Consider the following 7,775-nt stretch of genomic DNA (forward strand, 5'->3'; position numbering starts at 1 on the left):
TGGAAGCAGTTTTCCAAATGGATGTGTAAAAATGAAGAAAAGCCCTAGAGATGATCTTTATGCTTCATTTGAATGATTTTAATTGCTGTTCCGAGGGAAAAATGTTAAACATATGTAAAAATTTACCATTTTGTTTGAAATTCCTTGTATCATTCCCAAACGTCTACTACTGAAGCACTAGCGCAACTACTGGAACACGTGTACCAATAGTGGCTCAAGCGATTTTATGTTGGAAAATTAGTTTTATCACTCTTTTTATATTTTTCCCATATAGTAGAGGTTGAAATCTTCCTGTTGACGCCAAAAGATCTCTGTTAAGGCTTTTCGTTATTTTGTTATGATTTTTTATAGCTCAGGTAGTCCACTAATGGCACCGGCACCCTATATCTAATAATGTCTGTTTGTTTTAGGTATGAATATGAATGAATGTATGAGGGATAAATTCAAGTGAGTAAAGTGTTGCCAGTATGGCTGAATTGTGGTGCGTTTGTGGCCTCAACATGAGGCATATTCGTCCGCTGGTGTGGTGCGGCATGATACATCCCGGTGGTTTGTTGTTGGCCACAACAATGCTTCTAACAAGACAAGGGCTGAAGCGGGAATTGAACCCACACTTCTTTAATCGATGCAGCTAGCTACTTTGCAACACTATACGCGCTTCAATGAAATCCAGATTTTAATTTTTATTATATACTCTTATGTAAGTCTCAAAATTCTAGATTTGGACAGTATATTTTTAAGGTAAAAGAAACAAAACGTTTTATTTATGAGCGGATAATCTAGACTCCAGAACTGCATACATCGCTTAATAGCTCAGTAAAGTATTTCATAGTACTGTAAAAATTTAAAGTTTCCCAGTTTAAAACGCATTTCGTACATCAACATCACAAACAACATTTTTGCAATACCAACATGGGTTGGATACATCAATAGTATGCCATTTAAAAAAATCTGCAATTCAGAAGCAAATAGTAAGTAAAGGTTTGCAGCACCAGTTGTCCAACTTCATAAAAATTATAGCAGATATTGAACCAGCATGCATTGTAGAACATCAAAATGGATTATTGCGTCAATATGGTATTGACATAATACCAAAGCAAGAGGAGATTAAAAATTCCGTCCATTGTTTTTAAGTCTATCTAATTCCTCCCTATGCCCACTAGCCTGGGATACGGTTATATGAAAAATTTAGATTCTCGCTCCAGTCCACTTTTTGGATTGCATTTAGGTCCCATAACAACTGTGCAAAATTTCAGCTCGAACGGTGAAACTATATTTTAGCGCCAGCCGTTCAAAATTTGTATGGGATTTACTATGAGAAAACATACTTTTGCAAAGAAAAATCGCCATAGGTCGCCCATTATCCTCTATAAAAATTCTGAGCACAGATCTTGATAGGTATTTCTACGATAAACAACATTGCCGAAGACCGCAAAGCAATCCGATGCATGTGAAAAAAATATTAAGCACATACTATTCAGAAATTTTGTTATTATTGATAATAATGATAACAATCCTTTACGTGTTAATCAACGTCGCCTTTGCAATAGGTTTTCATTGAATAACTTTTTTCAAAGTGTCGGATTGTTTCGCGGTCTTCGGCAATATTCTTCATTGTTAAAATACCTATTGAGGTCTGCGTTCAGATTTTTATAGAGGTCAATGAGCGACATCTAGCGATTTTTCTTTGCAAGAGTAAGTTTTCCCATAGTAAATCCCATGCAAACTTTGAACGGCTGGCGCTAAAATATAGTTCCTCCGATCAAGCTGAAATTTTGCACAGTTGTTATGGGACCTCAATGCAATCCAAAAAGTGAACTGGAGCGAGAATCTAAATTTTGTCTCACACTAATGCCCACTATCCTAGGGGCTTGGGAAAAGGCGCGATGCACTGTCACACTTTCGTACATTCCCACTCCCCTAAATAATTGACGTAATTTTTAAACGTCCCCCAAAAATTTTACTTTTTCCTAAGCTTTGCTATAGGAGATACAAAACATTAAATGTGATTCCCAATTCAATTCAAATATGGAAATATAAAAAATAGAAAATTTTAAACCAAAGCTATGAGTTTCTGTTACATAGTTGTTGTACGGTACATCATGTTTATGATTCGTATGTAAACACCCAACAGAACAATGGAGAGTGCTCCGATTGACGAAAAACTTCTTCTGGCTGGAAAGGGAGGGATGGTTTACTGCGTTACACTTACAATGCGTGTAAGTTACTGCTGCCGTCAGCGCATGGTTATGAAGCGCACAATAGAACACATTTTCCTATGGGAAGCAGTGCTGGAAAAGTTCGCATCACGAAGCAGCTCACGAGTGTATACAAACGCACAACAAACATCACAGACTCGGGAACTGGCTAGGTGTGAGTAAGTCCGCACCCGTCTGCTCGGGAGAACATGTCAAAAGAAGTAGCAACAAGCTCGGGAGCGTTTACTCGCGAGTAACCGAGCAAGGTGTGATTTATTATGGTTTTGATAGACAAATTAATTGTATAACCATCATATCGACAGTAAACTACTAGTTTGTAGTCAAATGCCTTTGAAAACCATAAATCTCGGAGGGGAAGCAACTTTTTTCCCAAAAGCACAATATGACTCTGAACAGCTCCGATCACGTTCGCGAATCATTTTTAGCTTCAGTTACTCGGGAGCCGACAGATGCGAGTAAGCCAGCGCTCTGACACTCGGGAGCGTTTGGTTTTGTTTTTGTTCCAGTTCAGAAGAAGTGTTCGCCACTTTCCATCACTGATGGGAAGCGTGCGGGTGATCATCGGTTTTTCAGTTCTGTCGCCTAAACGGTAAAAGATACCACTTTGGCGTCTATGGACGAAAGTTAGAGTATGGATTGATGAAATAAAAAACATTTTTTTGAAAATTTTTCATGATACAGACGATAGTTTTTCCGCTATTTTTCCGACAATTTTCATCATGGTGAAAAATTTTCCGGGAAATGTTTTTCTTTTTATATTTTTAATAGATTTCTGAGAAAATTTCCTTTCGATTTCACTAAGAGACTTTTGTTCTACGATGCATAGTTTAGGAGATATGAATTTTTAAAGTTTAAGGTATATAGGGAAATCGTGAAAATTCATCTAGAGTTTTCCGGGAAAATAGGCCACTATAATTTTTTTGAATTTCATTTTTGGTCATATATCCACAAGCTCTATCTCTGGTGAAAATTTCATACAAATCGGAGAACCTCCGGCCCAAATTGTCCGATAATAAAAAAAATCCCCTAAAGCTAAACTTGGTCTTGCTGAATTGCTGCGCGTTTGGACCGGGGGAATTCCAAGGAAATTAGTTATATTGCTTCTAATCTCTAAAAAACGATTAATCATTCCAAGGATCTAAAAAGACAGTTTCATGTTGAAGATGCATCAAAGCCAAACCTCAAATTTTCAAGATCATAAATTTAAAGAACTAGACAATCGTTCACGAAGAAAATTCAATCGATTGGTCACAACCAGCAAGCGACTAATCGATTTGGATCCCACCGGGGACTACGACAAGGTGATGGACTTTCGTGCCTGTTGTTCAATATTGCGCTAGAAGGTGTTATGCGGAGAGCCGTGCTTAACAGCCGGGGTACGATTTTAACGAGATCCAGTCAATTTGTTTGCTTCGCGGATGATATGGGCATCGTCGGCCGAACATTTGAAAAGGTGGCAGACCTGTACACCTGCCTAAAACGCGAGGCAGCAAAAGTTGGACTGGTGGCGAATGCGGCCTAGACAAAGTACATGCTAGCTCGTGGGGCCGAGCGCGACAGGGCTCGCCTAGATAGCAGTGTTGCGATGGACGGGGATACTTTCGAGGTGGTCGACGAGTTCGTCTACCTTGGATCCTTGCTGACGGCTGACAATAACGTTAGCCGTGAAATACGGAGGCGCATCATCAGTGGAAGTCGGGCCTACTATGGCCTCCAGAAGAAGCTGCAGTCAAAAAAAATCACGCCCGCACCAAATGTACCATGTACAAAACGCTCATAAGGCCGGTAGTCCTCTACGGGCATGAAACGTGGACGATGCTCGAGGAGGACCTGCAAGCACTTGGAGTCTTCGAACGTCGGGTGCTTAGGACGATCTGCAGTGGTGTGCAGGAGAACGGTGTGTGGCGGCGAAGGATGAACCACGAGCTCGCCCAACTCTACGGCGAACCCAGTATCCAGAAGGTGGCCATAGCTGGAAGGATACGATGGGCAGGGCATGTTGCAAGAATGCCGGACAGCAACCCTGCAAAGATGGTATTCGCTTCGGATCCGGTTGGTACAAGAAGGCGTGGAGCGCAGCGAGCTAGGTGGGTGGATCAAGTGCGTATCGATTTGGCGAGCGTGGGGCAGAACCGAGGATGGAGAGATGCGGCACGAACCGAGTATTGTGGCGTGAAATTGTTGATTCAGTGTTATCTGTGTAGATGTTAACCCTTCAGTCGTCGCGCGGTTTGCCACCGTCAGAACCACCACGCTGATACAGTGGACGATAAGCGAGGTTTTTTCTCTACTGTTGTACAAAATACAACAGCGCGACGACTCAAGTGTTAACTAAATAAATGAAATGAAGGCGGACTCTCTCGCAAAGGTGGGCGCTGAAGAAGGTGAGATTTATGATAGACGAATTTCACACGATGATTTTTTTCATTTAGTACGTCAAATTCTCTTCACGGTTGGCAAAGCGATTGGCTAAATGGCCAACTGTGACGGTGGTTACATTCCATAATTCCTAGAGTTTCCTTGCGAGCCTGGTGGAAAAGTTTGTACGTTAGTCGAGATTTCATTCGCGTGATGTTAAGACTTATGTCCAACCATTACTCGCTAGATGCACATCTACACAGGATTAACATCGCTCTGAGCAATATTTGTAATGGGTGTGCTTCCGGTTATGATGACATCGATCACGTAGTTTGGCAGTGCCCGGATATGGACGCCTACAGAGCGCAACTTTTGGATACCCTTGCGCCCCGAGGTAGACAACCCTATGTTCCAGTTAGAGATGTGTTAGGCACCCGCGATTTCATTTATATGGTCGCAATTTACGATTTCCTTCGCTTGTATTGTATAAAAGTTTAATTGTCTTGTGTTCTCTTCTCCAGTTTTTTTTTTCTCTGTGTTGTCCCTTTTGTGTTGGATTGAGGATCCTGGCCATCCGGCAGACGAATACCGGCAAGAAATTGGTACCAACGCCGTGACACGTTAATAGAGCTACCACGCTATACCTCCCGGATGAGCTGCAGAGAACACTAAACCCAGTCTTTTCCATGTCTTTCCCTTTCAAAATTGTGACCATTTACCTCGAGTTGCCACGAGTACCCTGGCTCCATCCCATACTAACTTTGGTACTGAAAAAATAAATAAATTGTAAATAGTACAAAAATGAACTTCGGCTCCGTAAAGGGTTACACGCATTTGAGCCCCCAAATAAACGAACTAGTTAAAAAAAAAAGTTTCCCATACAAAGAAGTGTGTCCGAAATTGAAAGCTGTCCGTAATATGAATCAAAACAGTACCTTACTTGGACCGGGGGAAATCTTTACAAATCAGTTATATCACTTCTTATCTCTTATAAACGAATCACCAGTCACTTCAGGGATCTATAACGACGATTTCATGGGGAAGATGCATCTTGGATGCATCGATGCCAAACCTCAAATTTTCAAGAGCATAAATTTAAAGAACTAAATTTAAAGAAATTTTGATCGATTGGACACCAGTGTGAGACTAAGGCGGTATCCACAAATTACGTAACGGGGCTTAGGGGGAGGGGCGGAGTAGGCTCCAGCGTTACGGCTCATACAAAAATTTGAAATTTTTCATACAAAAAGCGTTACGGAGGGAGGGAGGGGGTCAAAAATTTACAATTTTAGCGTTACGTAGTAAATGGACGCTGACTAATTGATCAAATCTTCAACGCACACAATTGTCTAATTCTCCAGATTTACTCCAGATTTGATCCACTCTTCAATATTCGAGATTTGGCTGAGATTCATCTTTATCTTAAACAAACGTTCACGTATGTCGTAAAATCGTAAACACTGTAGGCTGTCTTTTTCAACACGCCGTTGATAATTATTGCTGATTCGTCTCACGAATTCAAATCAATGAAAATAAATGAAAAGTTGGTTCGAAACTAATAAATATAGCCGGAAAAGTACAGTGTGTTAACTATAAGGACTGAGTTTTATTTATTTTCTTTTGCGACTATTATCATGCCTGCCCATGATGGGCTACTTAACCTTAAAAAATAATTCCCAACCTTCAAGAGTTTCCAGTAAAACACGACAGTCTTCTTTGTTCGCGATTTGGAAGGCAACCTTGATTCTTCTAATGGAGTTCAAGATCACCTGGCCATATCAAGCAAATTCGGAAATATTGCTCACGATTTGCGGTACCCTTTGCTTATTCGCTTGAGTCGAAGAACATGGGAAAATATTTTCTTCGATCCATTACTTGGAAAATTACTTTAATGTATCATTTTGAAAGCTCATTTCGATACAATTTATTGCAAGGATACTAACAGAGATCGAAAAGTGACCAATATGTATAACAAACAGATAATAAATTTGTGTAATACTGAGAAACAAGAAACTTCAAAACTAAAAAGGGTTCCGAGGCTGTTTATGAAATGCTTTTTCGTTTAAATAACTAATTATTTGATTATCTTTACTTACTTGTAAATTCAATAAAACACTTAACCCCAAATTGCTTTGCTGTTGCTTTATAAGTTTCCACTAGTTTCGGTCAAACTGATTCCAAATCGAAATGACTCATCTTTGTTCTTATCAATCGGTCCCACAAAGCGAATGGCATATACCTACATATGTACGTACCGAATCGAAACTCATTTTACAACCAAACTGAACAACCCCACCGAGAAAGACGAAACACACATACATGAACTCACCACCAGCCAGCTCTATCACTGCTGACTGAGCCAAGAGAGCTTGTTTTTCACTTATGGTCACGAAATTGCACAACTCGGAACGGAATAGCAGCTGGAAAAAAGAGGCACTGTGGACTGCAGTTGTCCGTTATCACTCTCGGTCCTATCCAACTACTTATGAATCAGTTTGACGATATTGTGCAACTGCACTTTGCACTACACTAGCCGGCAGCCACTGTATGAAAACCTGAATGAAACTATTTCTCCATGTTTCGCTTTTACTGGCGCGCGGTCACCCAACTTCCTTGTTGATTTCAAATAGCTTCACTTTACTATCGATCGTCGCTGTGCGGTATAGTTATGAGGAAAGGCCTTCAATCGCGGTCACGGCGATAGATACCTGAACTTGCGATACGACGACGAACTTCATTCACGTGTCGAGAGAGACTAATGCAGTCGCAGGCAGAATACACCTCAGCAGGTGGTCACGACTTCAACACATCAACATTATTTAAGGGGAAAGGTATTACTAGGTAGGTACTCGTATACATACATTTGTTGTTGCTATCAGCCCGAGCTAGTAGATAAGATAATTTCTGGTCGATATGGATGCACTATGATAAGTTACTTGGAAATCTCACTACAACGTCGAATATTTGGAAGCCGCAGGCAGTGTGAAATCATTATCTTGATCCAATATTTTCTTTTTTAAATTCCTTCACTGGTATATTTTGAACATAACATAAATTTCTAATGTCTAGGCAGACAGAATTATCATCCTAACACGGTAAAACTGAGTAAAGCTATTATTGACATTTTCTCATCAACATACTACATTTAATTTGCCATAGCAGTTCAGATATTTTACAGGTGAATTGAATTCACCAGCT

General features: G+C 40.3%; 1 protein-coding gene across 4 annotated transcripts in view; it reads right to left on the minus strand.

Annotated features, from left to right (window-relative positions):
- LOC5571113 overlaps positions 1-7,353 on the minus strand; it is a 57,222-nt gene extending 49,869 nt beyond the window's left edge. For 2 of the 4 annotated variants that reach the window (XM_001659505.2, XM_001659504.2), the window contains exon 1: positions 6,897-7,353. The gene's annotated coding sequence lies outside the window, so the exon portion shown is untranslated. Of the gene's footprint in view, positions 1-6,673; positions 6,817-6,896 lie in introns of those variants that run through there. The other 2 variants (XM_021855255.1, XM_021855256.1) reach the window with 2 other exon arrangements.
- Between the last annotated feature and the right edge of the window lie 422 nt (positions 7,354-7,775).

The sequence above is a fragment of the Aedes aegypti genome, chromosome 3 (assembly GCF_002204515.2).
Source record: "Aedes aegypti strain LVP_AGWG chromosome 3, AaegL5.0 Primary Assembly, whole genome shotgun sequence".
Lineage (NCBI taxonomy): Eukaryota > Metazoa > Arthropoda > Insecta > Diptera > Culicidae > Aedes > Aedes aegypti.